This window comes from Nyctibius grandis, chromosome 4, assembly GCF_013368605.1.
Source record: "Nyctibius grandis isolate bNycGra1 chromosome 4, bNycGra1.pri, whole genome shotgun sequence".
In the NCBI taxonomy this organism is placed as follows: domain Eukaryota; kingdom Metazoa; phylum Chordata; class Aves; order Nyctibiiformes; family Nyctibiidae; genus Nyctibius; species Nyctibius grandis.
The window spans coordinates 12,634,307-12,658,586 of NC_090661.1; the positions used below are offsets into that span (position 1 = coordinate 12,634,307).

The 24,280-nt window shown below is 42.9% G+C and overlaps 1 protein-coding gene across 2 annotated transcripts in view; it reads left to right on the plus strand.

The window, feature by feature from the left end:
- Positions 1-409: 409 nt before the first annotated feature.
- DENND2B (DENN domain containing 2B) overlaps positions 410-24,280 on the plus strand; it is a 183,802-nt gene continuing 159,931 nt past the window's right edge. For both annotated transcript variants that reach the window (XR_011047933.1, XM_068397872.1), the window contains exon 1: positions 410-550. The gene's annotated coding sequence lies outside the window, so the exon portion shown is untranslated. The remainder of the gene's footprint in view (positions 551-24,280) is intronic.

The window sequence follows — 24,280 nt, forward strand, 5'->3', positions numbered from 1 at the left end:
GTTTTTTGAATAAAAAATAAGCGGTATCACTCCTCCAGAGCAGAGGGAGGAAGAAGATTGCCGGACGGGGGGCTCGGTTCTCCCCTCCTCCTCCTCCTCCTCTGCCCATCGCATCTCCCCGCGGACTGGCCGGTCCTGCCCGGCCCCGACGGGCTGCTCCCCTCCCTCCCGCCTGGCCAGGATCCGGGTTTGGGCCCGGGGAGGGAGGCGGCACCCACCCCTCCGCGGGGCCGGGGGCCGAACGCTGCCGGCGGGAGCGGCGGCTCGGCCGCCCGGGGCTGCAGCCCGGGCCGGGCTGCGCTGGAGGAGCAGGTTTCTTTGTTGGCTGCCGGGTGACTGGTTCCCATTAATCTCCCGCACTGGCCGTGGCCGTCTCCACTTCCTGCCTTTGCATACTTCTCTCCCTCGATCTCAGTCCCTTCCCTCCCCCTTCCCTCCCCCCTTTCTTTCTCTCCCACTTCCCAGCTTCTCCAAAGAAGCTACAACCGCCCGGGCTGCGGGACGGGGGCTGCAGGCAGCCGGCGGAGGGAGCGCACCCCTGCGCGCCTCGGTAAGGGTCGGGGAGCGGCGCCGCCGGGTCGGTGGTCCCCTCGGGGGACCTGGGCAGGGGAGCGGGGCTCGGGGAGAAACGGCTGATCGTGCTCCGGCTTGCCGTCCCTGCGCCCCGAGAGCCGCCCGCCTCCCGCGAGCGGGGCGGGCCGGGGATCCGCGGTAGCGGGGGCTCCCCGGGCCCTGCGGCTCCCCGGACCGCGGAGTCCCCGAGGCAACGGAGTCGCCGGCGGCTGTGACGGTACGGGCCGGCTCCGCGACCCTGGCGGGGGTCCCTGCCCTGCCCGGTAGCGCAGATGGGCGCGGGGTCCTTGCGCACGGGCGGAGCGGGGGGTCGGTGGCATCCTGTGCCACCGCCGGGCCCCGCGGGACGTTTCTTCTCGCGTGGGTGGCGAGGGCAAAGGCACCTGGGAGGGACAGAGCCCAGGGGACGACCTCGGCGGGACCGGGTTAACTGTAACCGGGCATCCAGCCCGCCGATGCGGGGCTCTGATCTGGAGAGAGATGGGGAGCTGTGGCCCTCCTTTTCCCCTCCGGTGCCCACTCGCATCATCTGTCCATCCGGCAGTAATGTTTGCACGAGTGTTGCAATGAGTAGAGGAGCCACCTGGACTCCGGCGGAAGGCTTTAGGATCCCAAGACAGATTTAGCTGAAGAGCTAAGGGAGCTGTTTCAGCAGTTCACTTGGTGGGAAAATCAGATGTACTGCTCTTGGCTTGGTACCAAGCGTTTGCTTTACTAAGGAGCAGCAGGTCACCGCAATCAAAGAGTAGCGGCTACATATGAGAGCGCCTTCTTATGTTTACTTCAGTTTTATCACTCAAATGTACTTTGAATTTTAGTAGTTAAGCTAAATGGAGCCGGATGCATAGTGTTACTGCATGGAGTATACTGCATGGAGTCAATAGTAGTGTTTTCTGCACCCTTGTACTGTTGCACTGACTTTGGGGAATAGGTTTTCTTTCATTTTTATTCTGAGTAGTCAGTCTTTAACTTCAGCCAGATATTGAATAATCCGGTAAAAACCACATAGAGTGATCAAAACTTGTGGAAGATAAAGGATGAAGCTGTTAGTTGTAGTCTGATTTCTGATGATGTGGAGTAGGATGAATTGAAGTGATGTTGATTTGTGTTTGAGACTTGATAATGTTTTGATTATTCATGATTAATATATATTCAGTAGATGAAAATATTCCATATAGTGGGAGGGTGAGTTAACAGAGCAAAAATAGAAGTATTTTATGTTTAAGATGAGATTTGAGAAAATCACGTGTGTTTAGGAATGTCAAAATTTAACTTTCCTTTTGATGATCAGGTTATGCAGGTGGCATAGGGGTAATCTGTTACCAAGTTGAATTAAGATTTATAGCTTTAACCATTCATTTCCCTCTTGCTTTAAGATTAGTTATTTAAAGGAAAGCTGCAACACGTTTAAGCAATTATGATTACTTTATATGATTATTTCATCAGGTTACCTAAGAATATAGTCAAGCACCTTTTAAAGCTAGTGCCAGTCTATGCACTGTTAAGAGTGACTCTTAAGAGCGACTAGACTGGCAGCAAACTGCCACCTTGCTTCTGGGGTGGAACCGGTTACCTCTGAGAGTATGGAGGAGTGGGGAGCAGGGCTTCTTGGGAAGGGGTGATAGGGTGGGTGGTGCTGGGCCTCACTGGGGTGCAAAGGCTGTCCTGCTCCTAAAAGTACATAGCGTGTGTTCTCCTCTCATATGCAGAAATAAGGGAGTCCTGCCTGGCCCGGCTTTCTTCTGCTCCCTTCAGGGTGCTAAACTCCCCCAGCCAGCTTGCTCAGTGTAGTCATTGCCCTTCCTGGCGCTTCTGTCCTCTCCTACCCAAACAGCACATTTTTGCTGTGGCTGCCAGAATTTGCTCCAGGAAGCTCAGGACCCAGCATTGCCGTTTCCCTTTAAGCAAGTGACTTTTAACATATACTGTAGCTCTTTAAGGAGCGTGTGACCCCTTATTATTGGTGACCCTGTAAACCATTGTGTAATCTGTTGACTGCAAAGTACCATGCCAATTTATTCTTGGTTGGGAAGGCTTGCCAAAGACTTGATGGAATAGCATGATTTTATCCACTTTATTGTTTTCATTGTGTTTCATAAACATCTAAGACCCTCTGGGAAGAATCACTGGGGCGGTTGGGCCTCCTTTTTTAATTGCTGGTTAAATAAATGTTGCCAGTTTTTAAAAAAAAAGTGGTATGCAGGATCTCGGAATGCCTGGAACTGCTAAGCACTCATGTTTAGGAAGCAGGACTATTTTTAGTGTAGGGGCATTTAAAGAAATGATACTAGCCCCTTGTGAAGAGGTCACTGTGAAGTATACTGAAGAGCCTGCTTTTAACTGGAGAGCACAACCAAGTTTCCCACAGTTGAGTAAAGCTAAAGAACCAGATTTGTACTTTTCCCACTTAACTGAAGAGGGAGAGGATGAACTTTTTGTTAGTTTACTGTAGTGGGAGTGAGGAGGCCTAAATTCTTCTCACACAAAAAAAATAGAAAATCTTGGTCTTGGTGAGGTGCTTAACTTTCTGGTTACCTCCAATAAGTGTCTGCAATGGAGATGTAGGACTGAAATTTAATGCTTTTTGAGAAGGGCTGGGAACCAGCAGCTGAGAATACTGTGTATTCCTCAGGATCTGTGTTTGTGGGAGGTCACAACTGTCTTGAATGAATCCTTGGCTGCCATCCTTATCTATAGCTAAAAGAACTGGGGTAAAACTCTAAAAAAAATTGTGGATGTTGAGACTCAAGGTGATTTGGGATCCTAAATCAATTCTGAATATGGGACTGAGGTTGTTACATAAATTACTTTGGATCCAGAGAAGACTTTTCTCAACTCACCTGAGAAAGATGGGGACAGAATTTTTAGTAGGGTGTGTAGAGATAGGACATCAGGTAATGGTTTTAAACTGAAAGAGGGTAGATTCAGACTAGATATGAAGAAATGTTTTACGATGAGGGTGGTGTAACACTGGAACAGGTTATCCAGAGAGGTGGTAGATGCCCATGCCTTGGAAACATTCAAGGTCAGGCTGGATGGGTATCTGAGCAACCTGATCTAGTTGAAGATGTCTCTGCTAAGTTCAGGGGGGTTGGACTAGATGACCTTTAAAGGCCCCTTCCAACACAAACTATTCTATGATCTGCCTGGAAAATAGAAGTTCTTGTTTTTGATAGCTTAAGAGAATGTGGTTTGGGTCAAAGTTACCACTGTGTGCTAGACCGATCATGTCATCTATGGGGTCTTGAGTAATCTAGATATGGTTAATGTAAACCAGTCTCTTCCAGGGCACAGGACCAAAATCTGGACTGATCAGACTTTCAAAACGTACCAAATGATAGCTGAGTCAAGTTGAGTTTCGGTCTGAACTTCACCGATGTCTTGTTTAACATAAATTCAGTTTAGATTATGAATTTTTTTTTTTTTCCCCCAATGCTGAATGCCATGTGTGTCAGTTTTGTCTCTGTGCTGTAAAGTGTGTGCAACTGTTGCTTTTCAGATTTTTTGGTCTGCAGTTGGGATTTAGTTGGCAATGCAGATAGAGGCAAGTTTGGGGAACTGAATGCAAATATTTACATTCTCAATTTGGCCTTAGTCCTTGTGCTTGTAAACACTCGTAATCATACTGAACTTTGGTGAGGTTGTAAGTGGCTTTGCCAAGTCTTGGAGAGTCATACCCTACATGACCTGAAGTTCCCCCTTTTAGGAAGAGTTTTGGATATGTTTTTTGGGTGTACATACGTCAGCTGAGAGTTAGTGCCCGTCACACTTACCACTAATCCGACTGCAAAATCTTTTCTGTATCTTGCTTCTTTTTCATGTAGAAGTGCCTTATGCTGGTGAGATGTGTCAAGTTAAATGTCATGGAAGAGAAGTCCTGCCCACCTACGAGGTGCTGCATGGACTCTGGAAATCCTGGTCTCCTGTGCTGCTCTAGAGCTCTGCCCCTGGTAGAGAGGGGCCGCGGTGAAGATCGTCCTTCCTCCATAGCTACCGTTTTCCCAGTCCTTGCTGTTTGGATGTGCAGCAGAAATAAAGTTCAAGGACTGATTTGAACAATGGGGATGTTTGCTCACGGAGAATTGGATTTAAGTCCTCTTTTGATTCATATAGGCTTTGAACAGCTGTCAGATTTTGTTATAAACTTTTTCTTCACTAGGGACTGAGCCTGAAAGGTTTTTTTCTGCATTAGCAATTGAACTTTCTGAAGTCCATCTTAGCGCAAACTGCAGAGAGAGGGACCAGCTGGTATGTTGACACTTCATGGCCAAACCACCCTCTTGTTTGGGTATGCCTTTCTATTTCGGTCTGTTGCTGTTAGACAGAGTTTGAAATTAGATGTGATGATAGTTTAGTTGCAGAGAGTTTGAGACTATAGGTAGAGGTGGTTGAGTTGCAATGAGCTACAGTAAGAGTTCCTACTTATCAGTTGAGGTCTGTAACTTTGTATTCTTAGTCAACCTACTTTGGAAGGAGACTCCATTAGGTTAATCCACAGTGAACATGTTCACTGTAACCTTTGTTCTCTATCTGGAGTGTATACCTAAATCATTAGAACTGTTCAGGTAAATGAATGCTGTAATTCACACAGCCAGTGCTTTTGATATGTTCTGCTGTAAGCTTCTGACCTTGGAGATACGTTTGTTAGGTTGAGGAACATAGGAAAAGAGTAGGCATTCATTTTTAATGCCACCTTTCACCATTGTTTGAAGATATGTTTGAGCTGTGTCTGTCTGCTGAAAACCTGTCAGCTGCTGCAGTGTAGCTGAGACTTCAGTGAATTTGTGCAAATGGAGAAGTCCTTAAGGACACACTGAAAGCACAGTGAGTTTTTGTCGGAAATGCACCCTGTGTGTGTTCGCACACACAGTAACGGGGTGTTATTTCAGTTTAAGTATATCTGTCTCCGAATTTCTCTTTAAAATGAAGATGTAAAAATGCTTGATGTATGAACATTCAGCGTTAGCACTGGTGCCAACACAGGAAACCACCAGGTCTTTGAGTTGAAACATTTAATGTTATTGCCTAACTCCCACGTTATTAAAACCACTCGTTGTGTAAAGTTTTAATACTGTTATTCATTTCATCATTTTGATGGGGTCGTCAAACTGAGTTAATGGTTTACATTTTTTCCCCTTAAGAAAAAGGCTAGTTGCCTTCATGGGACATCCAGTCTCAGTCACAGGGGACAGATGCTGCCCGGCCAGCATTGTGCAAAGCGCCCTGCTCAGCCTGCTGTTCCGAGTATTAGGGCAGAGACCAAAGCACTGTAGGAGAGCTGCCCCTGGAAGATCTCCCAACGGTTTTTCAGCGAGGAGCAGATGTTCCAGACATGGACTCTGTTCCTTGTTCTGTTCAAGTCAGGAGATACATCTGTCTCTTGACATTTTTGCTTGCAACGTTGTTACTTTTTGAGGGAGTGCAAATAGTTTTTAAAAGACAGGGTGGAATGAATGAGGAGCTCTAATGATTTTGATCCTTTGTCCTGGTGGAAACTCTTATCACTCAAGGTCACTGGAAAGGGAAATATATTTGGCCTGAAGTCATGTTGCTCTCTGTGTGGGCACAGTGTGCTAAAGAAAAATGAGGCATATTGACTCGCTGTGTGTGAAAGTGCTTCTCATTTGTGCTACAGGATTGTAATGATTGGAGTTTCCAGTTTGCCTTATCTCTTAATCCTGGCTCTAGGCTCACAAGATCCTGTTAGCCAGTATTGTTCAAATGAGCTTGGTTAACTGGGAATACTGTTTTGAAGGTATGGCAGATCAGCAAAGTGCAAAAGCTTACCAAATCTCCTGCGTGATGGCAGGCTCTGAGTATTTCCACTGGTTAAGTTGCAAATTGGGCAGCAGTTGCACACCACAGCTTGTGTTTTACTGCCTGCTATATACCTGCTATATTCTTAACTTTAGCCTTTGAGCAGAACATCCCCTGTGCCACTCAAACTGTGTAAGAAATGGCTGACTTGAAAGAGAGGCAAGATCAGAGTAGGAAAGGACAGAAAGGGATCAGAAAGAAGAGGCCTAAAATAATCTGAAGCTCCCTATAGGCCTTATGCAAATATTACTTAATCTCCTAAATTGTTGAAACAGCATTCAGTACTTGTCAATACAATTCATGCACCTTTAGGTTTGTATGCATATTTCTCTGTTAGTGTTTTATGAATGTATCCATCACCATTTCTCCTGTGGAAATGAGTATATATCCTGAATTATTTAATTGTAATACAAGGAAAGCCAAGGACAAGCACTAGGAGCTCATACTGTTGCCTTAGCATCTGTCTTGTCTGAAAGCTCATGTGACACTCAGGGTACTCCTGAGCTTTAACGGCACAACCTTGATTATTTGTTTTTGGTATTAACAGACCTCAGGATATCTTCTAAGCCTACCTTCCTGCTTTCACAGGTGTTACACTTCAGCTCTGCCCTCCCTGGTGCCAGAGATTGGTGCTGAGGGGTTTCCTACTGATTAGGTCAGTGCTTTATTATCCTCTGAACCAACACCCTGAGCATGACCTTCTGAGGCTTTTGCTGCTGTAGCTGCAGAGAATTGGTCTTTCTCTCTAGAGATGTCCTCAATCTGGGAAGAAAAGGGGGATATTGCTGTGTGGCAGAGCTACCTTCTCATCTGGTTCCAAGGTGAGCTGGGGACAGTCTTCATTGGCCTGCCCTGCTTTTCCTGTGGCTACATAACTTGGACAACACAGGTAACTCCCTAGAAAAAATAAATTCAAGAGATGCAAGGGCCCTCAGAGTCCTGCCATTTTATATGCAAGTAAAGCTTCATCTAAACCCCTATGCTTCAGGGAACCTTGCTTGTTAGCTCCCAGGAAAACATTTGTCATTCTTTTATCTTTGGCTTTTCTTAGTGGTTTTTTTTTTCTTCTTTCTCCTGTTAGTACTTGAGCCTCCCTCTCAAAGCACTCCAAATCCAGCACCTGGGCTTTAATGAATTGTATGTGTCATACCCTCTAGTTGTACTGTTGCTGCGTCCAGGCTGTATGTGGATGTGAGACCTAGATTTCGTGGGTACCACTTTAACTGTGTCTTGGGGTTCATTAGACCCTACAAAGGGGATAAATAGTGACAGCGAGATTCTCCATTTGCCTGCAAGCATTGTGGCTTCTTGTCTGTCATAGACATTCCCTGATAGCAGCTATTTGAACCGCAAGAAGTCAGGTGGTGACATATTCCTCTGCTTGGCTATCTTTTTCTGATGTTCAGATTTGTATTTAGTGGAACACCAAGAAAGGTGTCAGATTGTGCTTTGCACCCTAAAACCAGTATCACATAAGATTTGATTGAGATTCGGCTTTAATTCTGACTTTGTTTGCCATTGAGTTCTCACTCTGCAAGACAGTGATCTCTGAGTTGGAGAAACTAACAGAGGAGTTGATGAATGTGCAGCTAAGATGATGTCTCCTAAATGAAACAGTAAAAGAGCCATGAAGTTTTCAGTGGCAAGCACATCCTTCAGAGAGAGAATAACAGTGGAGGGTAAGAAGTTATGAGAAAAATACACTGTTTGTTTACCCATCCACCTCCATGAGACTGTGCCTGACAGGAGGACACTCCAGGATATATGGCTGAAGGGAAATGATTGTCTTATCTTTTCAGTTGGGTGGATCATTGCATACTGTGATATTTCTGGCAACAGAAAAACTGAAGAGGTTAATACCTAGCGTAAAAGCACAGCCTATGAGAAAGACGAGATAATTTACTTTCTGCACTGGGTGAAACCAACTTCTCTTTTGAGATTAATAGTTCAATCCATTATCATTATTTTTAGCAGAGAGCATAATTATGCACAGAGAGTATGAGATGAACCAGACTGTAGTTTTTGGCGTACTAGTGTTGACCCAGAACTACTGTGGACAGACTGATGTAATAGAAAGAACCTGGCTTATTCCTAAATTTGGAGAGATAGTAGAGCTTTTTGCCCTATCAAAGCGTATCTGAGCTATTGGGCTGGAGGTAGGCTCTGGAAGCAGAGTAATTAAGTTCAGTGGCATATTCCTGTGAGAAATTAAAATATGTAATGAACTTTGAGGGACATGCACATTCATGAGCCCATGGATAACAGATAAATCAGCAGGAATCCAGCCCTGGATAGCTTAGTGCTTTGTCTTGGACCAAAACTTCCTTTTCCCTTTCCCTTATGTTTTGCAGCAGAACAGGTTGGCAACCACATCTGCTTGTCCAGCCCAGACAAACATGTAGTCAGAAGGTTAGCTGGGGTGGAGACCACACAAAGCAGCGTGATTTGGACCAGGTGAATTATCCCAGCATATAGGCAGTGTCTACTGAACTCCTCCTCACCTGGCACTCCGTTTCTGGCTGTCACTTTTCAACTTGTTTCTGAATCTAGCTCTTCCCCCTGCCCTGCCCGCCTCCTCCTAGTTAGGCAAAGAGTAAAAGGCAAATGCATATCAGCTGTTTTAAAGGAAAGGTTTTTTTGTGGAGGCTTAGCCTGACCCTGAATGTTGGATAGTCAGTGAGAGACTTTTGATCCAAGACTCATTGACATAAATGAGAGACTTTTTTTTTTTTCCAGTAACAACAAAGGGACTTACCTCCGTAACTTCTGAAAACTGAATGAAGGAATCCTACGCTTGGGGCTAATGGGGATATGTTATTCTCATCTCTAGGCTTTATCATGTGGATTTTTAAAATCTGAAAGATGAGGGCTTCTGAAGCAAATCAGGTTTAGTGGTTTCTGGAGTAGGGCAAATGACAATAAAAAACAGGAGCTGAATTCAGACAACGGCAGAAAGATGATGAGATGTTGCAGCAGTGTAGCATGTTTCATTTGTAAATCTAAAAGCACTTAACAAAATGTGAATGAATTAAAAACTGCTAACTGGTAGATGAGGGAAGCATCAATACAGATGAGAAAGTTCAGGAAAGTAATCCTGGGAACAGCTAAAACCTTTTCTCTCCATTTTCAGTTTAAGTCTTGGGAAAATGAGAGGTATATTGTGAGGTAAAATATTTTCTTTCATCTTGAACTGTAGATAAATACCCAGAGTAATACTGCTGCTGCCCTTCATGGCTTCAAAAGGCTTTTTTTTTTTTTTTTTTTCAATTGGAAGGTGATTTCAAATGAAGTTACTTAATTTCAAAATTTGTATGATTAGGTGGTGAGACTACCAGGATAGTTTAGGCTTTTGATAACATGTTTCTTAACTACTTCATCAGAAATATTTATTAATGGACTAATGCATATAGAGACAAGTGTTGTTAATCCATTTTTTTTCTTGAAAAGCATGAGTTCTTCTGTATCTACTTATGTTTGACTTTTGAGATTTATTCATAACTGTTATTTCTGGTTACAAGGTGGCAGGTATTTTGTATCTACTATCCCCCCCCCACCCTTATTATTATCAACCTATGCCAAGAGGCAAAGATACACTCTCATACATCAATGTGCAGGCCAGGTTTACACCTTACGTAGAACATATTTATCATAACTATTCAAAAGGCAGTAATTTATCCATTTCATTTCACATATATTCCAAGCAGCATTCTCTGTATGCTGATTAAATTAGCTGTAAAACCCTTTTAATTGATGTAGACAGAGGTTAGCTTTGATACACAAGTTACCACAGCAGATGTTTCAGTTATCCCTAAACTTCATTTTGACCAGGGAGTGGAGGAGACAAAGACCCTTTCTGCCTTCACAATTTCCTATCTTTATGAGTTCTCAGCTCTCTGCAAAGCCTTAACCAGGCCAGATTCAAATAGAATAAAAAAATGCTCTGGCTTTTTGTACAACCCTGCTGAGATTTTCTAAGTCACTTATGAAAGTTAGATGCTCATTTTCCATTAAAGTCAGTTTGAACCAGATACAAAAATCCTCAGTGTGGCTTTGGCCTAATTGTTTAACAATAAAACATCCAAATGCTCTGCTTAGAGGGAACTCAGGATCTTCACATTAGGAATGTGATTAAGTATGGCAAGCAAAAGTCAGCAACTTATTGTTTCAGTGTTTTTCCTTGTATTAAAGATGCTTATACGTGTATATCTATCTACTGAAACAGAAAAGTACCTCATTCTTAAAACAATTTTACCCCAAAATAGCTGCTTCATTTTTGTTCTCAAACTCAGAAGAAAACAGCTTTGCTCTGTAATGTCAGTATTTTTGTACTCTTATACCTTTGATTTTTATCCACTCTGGGAATAATTATGCATAAAGAGTGTGTTTATCTTTCTCCAAAAGAGAATAATTTCTTTTTTGGAAGCGACTGCTATTAAGTACAATATCTATAGAAAGATGTAAACCCGGGTAAAGAGATACTAGCTTGCAAATCTCTTGACCTGTTCCCTGCTTTGTTGCTCACTTGCTCAGAGGTCCTCTAAGTCATTCCATTACCTGCAACCTCAGTTTCTCTGTGCATCTGTAAAGGGATAACTGGTATCTCCCCACGTATTCATCTGCACATGAAAGAAGCTAAAGTTACTAGATGTTTGTATTAAGCTATTTGTTATGGCATGTACCTTTGCAGTTTGTTGCATTTCTTTCCTAACCTGGAAAAGGTGTGATGGGCTGAAATTGCACTCTGAAGGCTGATGGCAGTTTTAATGTAAAGTTTCGATGAGCAGAAGATTGAGCCTGAAAAGTGCATGTGACTCGGGGAGCTCTGAACTGAGGAAGGCAGTACCTCATGTTTGTTCTGCACTGACACCTCTAGCCAAGCAAAGAAAAGGTGTTGACATTGGAAGGAGCTGCAGCTATGCTCCTTCGCCAAATATGAGGTGAAGCCCTGAAAGGAAGGAATAGCAATGATGTATGACCCAGCAAGAGTATTCAAGACTACTATCTTGAAGTAGCTGGACCCTTCAAGGCACCTGAAAATTCACCAGCTGCCAGGTTGGCACTCTTGTTAGAGGCTCAAAGCATATAGGTTTTATGGGCCTATTAAAGCAGGGCTGTGCAAGGGCACTGTTGCATTATTTTCTGTGCTGCAGCAGCAGTTCTGACTTTCCTTTTTCTCATCATATTTCCCTTTGTCCAGTAATTGTAGCATCTGTCATGTTACACTTTCATTTAAACAAAATCGTACAAATATGTTTACAGTTAAACATGCTACATAAATACCTTATTTTACCGCTTTATTAAATGTGTAACACATCTGTTTGGCAGCCACCTAACAGGAAATGGTGTATAGGTCTCTCTTGCATGTTTACTGGGCTCTAAAGTTTTCAGGTTCAGGTTAAATTGGGTTTTAGATAACACTTTCTCTGAAAAACCTTTCAAATAACCTTATTTCTTTCTCAGTCCCTTGGATTCTGTAGGAACTCTTGTCAGTTTTTTTTATATATGCTGCCTGTTTGAATTGCTAGAGAGCCTTCAGTCCCCTGAAGCAAACCTCACTGCAACTTTTCCAGAATATATTTTTGTACAGTGTAAATGGATTGCACTTGGGTCAATTTTTTTTTTTTAAGCTATGTGGATAAAATACAGAAGGAGGAGAGTAAGTAGGTAACAGCAGCCTTATTTACATCCTCAGCTGTGCTTTGGTTTCTGCAGTGTATTTTTACTCATGCTTGGTACCACAGCTGTGAGTTTGTCTCATCTGTTGTGGGGGGGATGCAGACTGACTAAGTGAGCTGCTCTCTTTTCTTCCCCCAGTAATTTTTCTGGTCCTTTTCTACATTAATGTAGACCTTTCCACAGAGCTTGGATCATGAGCTGAGTTGGGTGATCTTTCATGACAGCACGTTATTGTATTTACCAGAAGTTTCTTTCAGTACCATACTAGATTTGTTGCTACTCTGGAAACTCTCCTTTCCTTGTAAGCTGCTGGTGGCAGATGGTTTAAAAAAGAGGCCAGGCTGGGTGGCAATTTCTGGCTCAGGTCGGGGAAGAAGGAACACTAAAGGGACAGAAAGTGTTTTCAGCTCCTCTATCATGAGACTGAATGGAGGTGATTTTAGTATACTTGCTGCTTGTTTTCCTCAGAGCTGCTCTCTGGCCTGAGGGAATCACTCCTGCAAAGTCTCCTTGGTTTAGGCCGTTTGTGACCTGCCCCCTGGCCCCGCAGCTGCTCCATCCTCAGGCGGTTTGGGCATGTCTTTACACCAGGCCAAATGCCAATTGCATATTTGGGACTGAAACCCCATCTGGTTTGGTTTTTTTTTTTTTGAGCCAGAAAAAAAAATCTGAAAATGTTTTTGTCTTTTATATTTTGTGAAGGATGTTGTTCAAAATAGGGGAAATAGAAGTTTAAACTTGAGCTATATAAATACTTGAGTTATATCAGCAAAATGCAAGTGCATTAAAATGCATGCAAACAGCATGATACTGTGTTTTGAAGAGAAGAATGTGAAAAATTCCCAACAAGGTGAAAATGAACTTAGATCTTCCCAGTAGTTTTGTTTCCTGTTTGGAAACCTGATTCATTGATTGCTTTTTGTACTGTGCTTAGTAGCAACAGCAAGTGAATTTAAAAGCAGGGACAAACATACGTTCTTCCATGGCTGGTACTTAACAAGATCAGGGTTATGTATCCTTCTCTAAGGCTGAGCGATGCCCAGTTGTTCACCTGGAAGCACAGTTGTAAGAAAACCAAGCCTTTAATACACCGGTTTTCTGCTCCGTTTGTCTAGAAGGCAGCTCCTGGTGGATTGCTGCACTGTTGGAGGATCACCACACTCCTGAAGGAGCATGCTCCTGGTTGGAATTGGCACTGACCACCTACAGTGCTTTTCCTTGCTGTCAAGCTGAATCTCAGTCTTTTCTGCAATGATGTTTGAAAGACTGATTAAGAAAAGTAGCCTGCATCTCACTCCCCTGCTTCTCAGAGTATTTCTTACTCCACTGAATGTAAAAGGGTGAAAAAAATCCTAGTATGATAGTGTTTTACCTTTGCTTAAAGAAAAACATAAATTTTTCAGCAGGACAGGAAGCCTTTGAATTAAGAGTAGTGGTTTGGCAAAGCAAGGCATGTGATGCGAAACTAGTTTTTGCAAGGTCCTCTAAGACTTTCTGACTAAACAGTTTCTCATGAGCTAAACAGTACTGGGAAAGGCTCGCTTTGTGGGTAGGAGACCTCCCAAGAACATGTTTGGTTCTGTGATTCAGCATATGGCATCTGTCCCCTGAACAGAGAAGAAGCGTATCAGTGGTCCAGCAAGGAGCTGAGGGCACAGTCCTGCTGGAGATCATGGTTTTCAAATGAGATGTGGATGAGGTGCTGGACTGAAAGCGACTTAACGCTTGTGCCTTTCTGCCTAAGGAGTTATTACAGCTCTTAGATTTAAACAATCGTTCTAGGCTCTCTGAGCTTACAAGAATGTAATAATGATTGCCCTGCAACATTAAAGTGTCATCTAAAGATAACACAAGCTCAGCCCACCAACACTATTAAACAACCATAAACAGTACAGATTAAGTTAGCCAGTAAATCAAACCAGGAAAAAAGTCTCCCTTCTATCCTTACCAGCCCCTACAGAGACTTGTTGCTTTTGACTCCTCCTTGGAAGATTACCAAATTTGGAAACATGGGATATTTCGGACCAGTTTGGCATCAAGCACAGGATGCTATTTAAATTCTGGTTTGGTTAACTGTACTTTTGCCTCCACAAACTTCCCCTCTTGCTCTAAATGGATGCAATAATGTTTTTTCCTTCGTGCCATCTATGCTTCTGTGTCTTTGTACTGTTAAATGGGTATTATGCTTTGCTCCAGAGGCAGCTGTATTCAGCAGTAAAGGAAGAAATTTGTGCGAGTGTCCACTTTTCGCTATTTATTTTTCAAAGGTGTTGCAAGGTTATTAATTGTTAAATGCTTTGAAATTCTCCTCTGAGGAATATAATATGACTTGGAGCAGCGTTTGAGTCAAGGAAGGCATAAAGATGTTTCTTGTATGTGTTTTGATGTCTTCAGGTTGTATTTGTGCCGGTGATAATTCCTAGCTTCTATACAGTGCTTTTCATTGTAGTTCTCCAAAGTGCTTTGCAAAGCTGACCGGAGCCATTACTAGAGCTAATTGAAAGTTTTTGATTAAATGGAGCATGATTAAAATGTGCTATTTTGATTGTGCCGAACACTTTGTGGAATTAAGTTGCTGCTAGGAAAGCTTCCTAAGGAGCGAGAGTGGGCTAAAGGCCTAACTGAAACAGAACCAAACCCAGCAACTGCTTTTTATGGGAAAATGGACATATCAGCACAACTGCCTTATTGTGCAACACAAGGTTTTTTTATTTCATTCAAACATTGAATAAAAGCAAAGAATGAAACTGTGAATATTGTAATGTCCTTGAATGGTTTTAGCCAGTATCTCCATTTTGTAGATTAAGAAATCAAAGCAGAGGGAAATAAAATTACTTTCGTGACTGGAGTTGCCTAATATGCCAAAGATGGAGCTGGGCTTTTGAGTCCTCCGGCCACAGAGCTATCTGATACTTCATCGTAATTTAACAAGGTACTTGCTTTACCACTTCTGTATAAGCACTATTATTTTCTTCCAGCAATTAAACTTACGGTTCCAAGCAAAGCGAAGTGTGTAGGTAAATTAACAATGGTGAATTTCTCCTGTTCAAAGAAGAGGAAAGATAAGGCTAAAGATAGACCTAAATGCTGACACTGTAAATGAGAACAAAACATGAACTGTTTCACTGCTGATGTATTGTAACAGTTCCGACTTTCTTGGATTATAATAGGAGTTTGGGAGCAGAGGTGGAACTGGAATTAATTTCCTCAGATTATAAAAAATAAAACTGATTCCTGCTGTTTCTCAGTATCTATAACAATGTACCTGTTACGACATTACAGAACAGATGTCAGGAAAATACTAAGATATACCTGTGGCATGGATTTCATGTTGAAGTTTTTGAAAGTAACTGATCCAGCCAAGTAATGCTGTGCTGCCACGTTCTGTCTTCTTTAAGGTCATTCTAAGAGATAACGCTTACTCTGCATTACTTCGCTGTTTATGAAGTGAAAACAAGGTACTGCCTTCAAGTCAGAAAAGGCCTTCCTCTAACAAACAGTGGAGATTCAATGCTCCATTTATTGTCTTGACATTTTGTTTTATCGTTCCAGTTTGCAGAGCGGTCTCTGGAGGTTTATAAAGTATGCATGAATAAGAGAGAGAAACTCAGTCCTGTTTTCTTTTGGGAACGTTGGGGATTTTAGCTTGGAGACAGGCCTGGCTGTCTATCTAAACCCCATTCTCATTCCTGTTGGCATTAGCAGGAATCCGGCATAGCACCCTCCTACCTTACCTCCTACTTTCCCTTGCATTTTGTCGCTCTACCCACCTTCATTGTCCATGTCATGCTATTCTCTAAAAAGTCCATGGTCTCCTCAGATGTCTTTTCCATTGGTTGACTTTTATTACCTTTATTCATATTCCAGTGTTGTCTACAAGCACCGGTTAGTGATTGAAGCCACGTTTCTTGGTTTTTCTACATGCATAAACTGTGTGTGTAAGCAATAACAAAGGCTCCTTTTTAATTGGAAAAAGGCAGATAGAAGAGGTGCACAGGAGGAGGAGAAATACATGTTAACCTTCATCCATTTATTGGTAGTATACTAAAAAGTGGTCAAATATGTCACCTTCTAACAATTCTCAAAGGTTGTGGGGTGACTGGTCTCTAAGCAGGTTTTCGCAGCGTTGGTCTTGAAAAATTATGTATGGGAATCTTCATCGCATATGGGAGAGAAGTTATGTTTATATCCCAGGATATAAATGAGATGCTAACTTGAATAGCTTTGTAGCATGGAATGTCTCTCTTTCGTTCATAACTTTACATAGTTCAGTGCTTCCCCTTCTTCATGTCCTCATGCCCGAAGAATGCAGACAAATAGCTGAAAAAGGTTAGTCTCTAGTGCTGTTAGGTCATTAAGGTTCTTGGCCAAAGAATATCCCTGACCTCCCTGGTCAGAGGAAACCACATCTACAGCAATGGTTTTAAGGAGATTATAGCTAGTGTGTCTCAGCTGTTGTGTATGAGGCCTAAGGGGATAGAGCAAAACCTGCTGTGGCTCTTGTTCTCATCCTTAAGCATGTGTCCAGTGAAAACCTTTATGCTTCATATCATGCAAGGATGATGCCTGCAGAAGATACAGAGAGGCATTCTTCCTGTGTCCTTGTTTTTGTAAAACTTCGTGACACTGCCCAACAAAATCCTGGGAACGGAGCATCTGTTGGCCTCTCCAGCTGAAGAAATTCAGCTATTTGAAGGAGCTGGGCATCAATTATGAAAGTGTATAATTGACACTGAATTGTTTGTACCACAAGTTTTTGCCTTTCAAATTTTGGGGCAAACTACTTCCAATAAATCCATGCATGTGGACATGAAGCTTTTTCGTTCTCCTGTCAGGGAGCAAGCAGCACAGCTTTCTGCTATATGGCTAATGCCTACAGCAAATTTTCTCTGAATTGGAGCTGCCCTGTGACCCTGCAGCACAAATGAACCTTTGACAGGTGATCTGAGAGAGACTGTTTATGACAGTCACTGGAAATGTTGTCAGGCTGGCATCAGGGGAGCACCGGAAAAGCTAATACTTGATCAAGGAGAAGCATCAAGAGCCGAACCCCAGGATCTTGAGTTCCAGCCAGCAAATTGGAATTCTGCAGGACGCAATAGAAAGATCTTGTGGAATATTCTGTATTCTGTCTGCATTACAGCAGGTTATTTCTATATTTCTGAATATAATCAAATACTCCAAATCACGTAAGTTGTTTGCGAATGGGTTGATAAGAAAACAGTGGTGGCATATGCCTTGTCTCTCAGTCTTCCTCATAGTGGATGCTCCTGGTCCTTCACCGTTCTCACTGATCTTTTGGAGTTGTTTCTGCATTTATAGCTTGCTGGGGTCTGTGTCCAAGTCATATTTTAAACTTTGGGACCCAAAGCTTCTAACATTGGATTTTATGGCAAGAGGGCTCTAGGGGAGCATCTTTTGGGTTCTTAAAAATTCTTCTGTTTCTGTTTTCTTGTTTGTGGCACTCCCCTTTGTATATAGACCTCTTCCAAACTGCTCCAGTATGATTGTTTTTTAAAAAAATATTTTCCCTTGTATTTTCTGTAATCTTTCTTTTTGCCTTTGGCTTCACCCTTCTCTGAAGAATACTTTTTTCTGTCTCCACATCCTCCCATTTCAGTTGCCTCATGCACCTGCCCTAGTTTTTCTTGTGTTATTTGTACTGTGAGTTCTTGGATTTATTTTTTTTTAAATTTTATCAAGAAAGTACTTGAATCTTATTGCTTCATTACAAAAGCTTACCGTAAAGGACTTGATCCTGTTCCATATGGAAAGTGGAATACACTGACTGTGTATAAACTGAGCCCTCAACAGAGGTTCCTCTGACGCTGAGAATCCTTTTCCATTGTCTCTCTGAGGAACCTGAAAAGAGTAATCGAAGAACATATATCTTAAATCCAAATAGATGTGCAACTCACTTCTGTTATTTGAGAGTATAGTGCTTCACCCTTTCTGATAAAGAACCCATATATGGGGAGTTGACATAATCTTCCTCAAATGGTTAATACCTGATTAGTTTCAGATAAAGTTTATTTTCTTGTAGTTATTGTTGTTGTTCCTAGTCCCAGCCTTTCCTCTGTTGCGAACATTGTGGGAGGGTTTGCTTGCGTGATAGGGCCAGGCTAATTTCACCATATCCAGAAAGCTAAAGATTTAAACTTCTGGGTTCAGTTCCAAATGGCTTGTGTTCCCATAAGGCTTGTGTTCATTGCTAAGCATTGTTTTATGTATTTTCTTTATTATGTTAAAGACCTTTTGAATGTGGTCACCATTATGTATAAGTGTCTGCAGAACTGAGTATTCTTTGGGGAAATGCAGTTTCGGTTCTTTGAGCAAGCATGTAGTGTTGAAACAGAGCAATGCGGACAGATGTTAGAGCCGTAAAGGTGTCCTCATGGAGAGAACGTACAGGATCTCTCTTCTTCCTCCAAGTTTTCCTCCTGGAAACCTGGACTATCTGTGGGACTCCCAGGGCACACATGGCAGCCCACTTTTGCCCTTTATTACTATCTCTCATATTGTCTTCACACAGAATATGAATGTGTCTTTTGTAGGCATGTGGACCAGAATGACCACTAAAGGTTCGAGAGGCCAGTGTTGGTGAGCAAAGCCCCCTCTTCATTTTCTGGGGGGGAAGACCCCTGCCAACCTCCCCCCAGAAAGACCAAAACCTAAACCCCCCAAAACAGAATATGCAGGCAGTGACACTGCAAGAGCTTTTGTATGGCTATTTATGGAGACAATGCTTTTTGGGGGCAGGGAGGGGAATCAATGGTATACTTTACTGTGTATGTTTTAGCAAGAAAATATAAATTGTCCAGATTTACCAAGGAACAGTAAAACTCCCTGGTGTCTCATGAAACCATTGTGTGTAATGGCATGTAATACCTGAACACAGTGTTTGAGCTGAAGTCTGTTGAAATAAGGGACTGTCATTCTAATGGTTTGAGTGGGCAGACTTTGGGTAAAGCTCTTGGGGAAACAGCAATGTTGCCTGAGACTTGGAGTATGGTTTGCTTTCTTTTAATGAACAAGGCTTTCTCCATGTCTTTTCTTTTTGAAAAGCGGTGTTTGCTATGTGGGATATGACTCACTGCAGATGGACCGGTTCATTGATTTTAAAGGTGTTGCCTCTTTACTTGACTAAGCAAGTAAAAATTTGCTGCTAGCCAGGTGGTGGCTCAGGTTCTTACAGATCTAACATATTTAATGAGATAAATCTATTTTTTTTTTTTTTTAGCAGAGGGATATTCTAATTATAAGGTAGAGTTTGGATTCTGCATGTGCACATTACTGCCAAGCACAGGAAAACTAGTGAGGCTAGTGCTCGTGTACTTTGCTAAGAGGCGTGGACTTCACTCACTTTTGGGGATATCCCTGTCTGAATTGAAAAAGAGGAAGGAAGATTCATTTTGGCATAACCTTTTTTTTTTCCTTCTTGAAATATAACCTGAATCATTGTGTCAAATGAAATGTATTTTTTTAAATTTTGAAATTAAAGTCCAACTAAACTTCAAAGTGCAATTTTTGTTTTGAAACGAAGTGTCAATACACTTCATTTTAGAAAATGTTGCAGAAAAACATGTCCTTAATTATTTACAGGCAAAATATTTCAGTGTGGATTTTACCAAATCTTACTTTTTGATGAACAAAACGTTTAACTTGCTTGAATATTCTTGTCCATTTTAACAGTCATGGAAACATCCAGATCATTTAGTCCCAATCTTCTCTAGATCCTTCTGGCATAGTGATTTTAAAGGCAATCTCTGCTTTCTGAAAATTGAAACAAACAAAACAATGCAGGTAGGTTATTTAGAAAGTAGAGAGCTGTATGTAAAATGGTACCTCTCCCAAAGCAAAATGATCTATATCCAGAAACAGTATCTTGGTTTTCTGGTGGCATATAGTATAGGAAGCCACTATGAAGGTGCCTATGCAGTTTATACTGTTTCGAAAAAAACAGATTTGAAACGTGCATGTGTAATGTCTCTGACCATATACCTGATTTCTGGCTTGTATGTTTTGCACACCACTGTGTCACTGCAGAACCTGCAATAACTTCTGAAAGTTCATTCAGTGCACCTGATTATTGGTGTCTTTAGCGGAAACCAGCTCTCTGGATTTCTTTGCCTTTACTAATAAACAGGAAAGAAAGAAAAAGATTTTTTTTTTTTCCCTTTGTTTGAAAGAATGGTGTGTAAAGAGGAGGAGTGAGTCTTCAAAATCAAAAATAAAACAGCTCCAAACCCAGACTCCAGTTTTCTTCTGCCAGTGCCTCCAGCCTGTGTTCCCAACAGGCAGAGTAACATGAGGCCAGAGTGCTCACAAGGATTGCTGTGTATCCTGAGGAAAGCTCTCTGTTGTAGTTCTAGTTTTGCTATGGGGCTGCAAAGAAGCGTCCTGACACATTGCATTTAGTGAAAATGGCAGAAGCTTTGGTAATTTGTTTTCCCGGGGACACCAAACTTAAAGTAAGTTTTCCTTTTTACTTTCAGGTTAGCTAGGAAAATCTGCATTGCTGAGAATCTTGCTAAATGTAAATAATTTAATTTACCCATCAGCCCTTTCTGTGAGCAGGAAATTGTATGTTTCTGTGATGCAGTATTTCTGTTCAAAGGAAAGATGCTAGCTTGCAAAAGTGCCTTTCCTGTTCACTACATCTGATTGTGTAAGCAGGGATATTTTGAACTCTGCCTGAACCAGATCAGTATCTTACCCTGGAATTAATCACCAGGAAAACCAGTGACTTAGTTCCCCAAAGCTGCTCCAATACCATCATAGCTGCTGCTTCTTAAGCTCCTCCATGGGTCAAAAGCAAGGTGCTGAATGCCTCTGGAAAAGATGCTCTGATACTTCTCCTTCCTCCAAAATTCACCTTTAATGCCAGCCCCCCTGGCTGTCCTGTGATACTTGTCCTAATATGGTCCAGGGTCCATCAAGCCAGGGAGGATGACCAGCAAATGGAAAGAGAGCGTGGTGTGTATGGTACTGGCCGGGAGCAGAGAGCAAGGGCTGTCCTGTGAGGGAGGATGAGCCGAGGGTGATCACAGCACAGACAGGAGGGCGCCCTTGCTGACCACTGCACAGTCCCACAGTGCCTGAGCGGGGCAGGTTGGTGACAGTGACAGATTTCACTGGCAGCACAGTGATCTCTGGGCAGATGCAAAGGGAAGTAGCTGGGTCCAAGTTCAATCCAGGTAGCAAGTTGGGCAGCGACTGTGTGGGTGCAGGTCCCAGGTCAGGCTGGTGAGGGCATTTAAGGGCTTTTGGTGCACTGAGGGCCATGAGAGCTGCTCTGATGTGGGCCAGACACTGATGTGCTGATGGCATGTGTTATTTACCATGTAAGAAGTCCTTCTGGACTCTGTGGGACAGCTCTGTGAATAAAGCACTACTGAGTGCAAGTAGTGAGTAGTTGGGCTTCCTTTCTGGAGGCCAAATTGTCAGTTACGAGTGTACCCCAAACCAAAGCAAGGGAAAGTCCAACATTTCACTTCCTGAGGGGCAAACTGAGAAATGGGCTATTGATGGGCTGGACTTGCTGTCTTCTGCCTGTTGGTGTCCCCTGCAGTCCCATGGTAAATCTCTCTGCAGCTGGGGTGGGTGATCCACTCCCTCCCTCATAGTTATCTGGGACTGCCAGTGCTCTCCACTGTCTCTGCCCACCTGAGTGGGAAAGGATACGTTGAATTAACAGAAGCCAGCGTCTCCTCTGTGCTTCTTGTAAAGGCACAGGGGGGCAAGGAAGGGCACTGTGCATCTTCACCTGAGCAGCTGTTCCAGCGAGTCCTTATAATAACACTTCACATGTGCCTAAGGTTAAATTGTAAACTCCTCTACTGGCATATAGTTGCCTGCTGAGTAATGGGGATTGCTCCTCTCTGGAGATGCTTACCAGTGCAGGATAGGCATATTCTGACAAGTGGCATTTTTCATTTAAAGCTTTAAAGCTTTCCAGGCATTGCTTCTGTCTGGCATGATAAAATAAAGCTTTCCACTAAGGCAGCCTCCCTCTGTCCTGCCTTCTGTCCTGCACTGTTTTGGGGTATGGGTGGGATGATTCCCAAATGGCCCACAAGATTGTCCTTGGGTGATGCCACTGGTGAACTTCATTTGTTGAACCAAATACAACAAAGTGAAAAGCACAGTGTTGTATTTGTATTTTCATGGTGTCCTGCTGTCTTACCCTTTGTGTGCTGATTACATTTATGCATGCCAGAGAGAGGGACATTTCTGTGTTAATGAAGAGTTTGAGTGAATATAAGTTTTGGAAAAGGGGAGGAAAAGTGTTTTCCCTGAATCTGTTTCTTTAGGACCAGTTGACATTCTGCCTACAAACTAAAGAAGCGTAAAAATAAATCTGGTTCAATGTATGGTTTTGGTTTTGAATATTAAATAGAGCTGTTGAAAAGCCCAGGTGCAGAATCCAGGTGGATGAAAAAGCTAGGTAGAGAGAACTGTAATCTATTGACCCAAGTATCACTGCTTAGGCAGCCTTTCCACTCTCTGATACCAGCTCCGACACTGGCTTTGTTGGCATGTGGCAAATTCCCAGGGACTGGTATTTCCAAGCAACACACGCTTAGGAAACAGTGTCTCTCTCCTCCAGTTTTCTCTTGTTGGGTGTTGGATACACAGTGCTCATGAGCTGTCCTGGCAGGAAGGGCTCATGCATGGTGAAATCAGGTTCCAGCTGTGGAGATGTTACCTTCCTGCCCCGCAGCAGTGTAGTGGTGCCTCAGGTGTCAACAGCCCTAGAAAGGTCCTCTTGAGTAGTCAGCACCAACGCCTTGCTACTCAAGGTAGACGTATCCCTTTAAGATGATCCAGCAGGTACCATTTTGACCCTGTGGTTCCACTTGTTGGAAAGCGGTTCCAGTACTTTACTAGTCCAGTGGTTAGAAACATTTTTCTAATTTCCAGCCTAGGATTATTCGTGGCCACTTTCTGTCTAACTTCTCGAGTCAATGAGAAGAAAATGAACGCTGAGTGCAGTGAATGAGGTCTGGCCTGAGAGTTTGTGGAAAAAGCTTGGTGAGCAGGTTACTCTCCTGGTCTTGCAGCATTAGTCTGGTGACTTTACGCTTGCCTGAAAATATTCAGTGTAGTTCTGCTGTCCTTTAAGATGAAGGAACATGGGTTTGGTCCCAAGCTTGGAGAAGCCCATGGAAAGGCCAATGTTGACTTCAGTGGTATTGAGAATTAAGCCTTACAAAGTTTACATAGAGATGGCGCCAGATGTGTCTCCCACCCACAATTCATGCAGTGAACATATGTGCACAAGGCTGGTGCAATTATGAGAGAGTTCAAAGGGAGCTATACAACCAAGGAGAAATATTCATAGGCTGATCTGTGCCTCAACAGTATACTTTCGCATAGCTGCCATCTTTAGCGTGACCCCTCTCCAGAGAAGGGAACATCAGATGCACCCTGGTCCCCCAGCATTATGAGTTGTACACACATGTTCCCTGGGGACTGGGATAAAGTTACTGCATGTGGGGTTCCTGTGCGTTTAGGTCAGGAGCACACAGCAGCTTGCTTGCTTGCAGTTTGATCTGGAAGAAAGGTCTTTGGTAGCATGCCTTTTTGCAGTAAACACAGCTATTTTTTGGGAGTGAAGCTGAAGTGTAGGCAGCATATAATGATTCATGTGGAAACAGTAATTGCAGGAATGGCTACAGAGAGGGTTACAAGTAGAGCTAGCAAATGGGAAGAAGACATTCTCAAACAACATAACCTGTTGAGAAAAGCCTGATGTGCACATGAATATGTTGATGTTTGCTCCAAGAAGATACCACAAAGTCTTGATGGTGTGAAACCTCGTGCCCTGGGTTGGTGGATCCCTTCTAAGTTGTTCTTGTTTTTCATCTCTAGAAGTGCCATTTTTGGGGTATGAATTCCTCTGATTTCTCAAACATAGCATGTGTGGGGCAGGGAAGGGTTGACCTTCAGTAGGTAGGACGTGGAGTCAGAACATGGGGTTTGTCACATCCTGAATCCCTGTCTCCTCAGGGAGACTACAGCTGTGTCACGCCCACAACACGGTGGCGGCATCCTGCAAGAAGTAGTTGTCAGCTTTCACACAGGGACAGAAAGCTATAATTGAAAGGACAAATGGTCATCAAATATCTCTCATCTGTGTCACTGAATGTAGTGTTGCAGATATTTGGGTCAGGGTGTGCTGGTCAGGCCTTCCAATATTCAAATTCCAGTC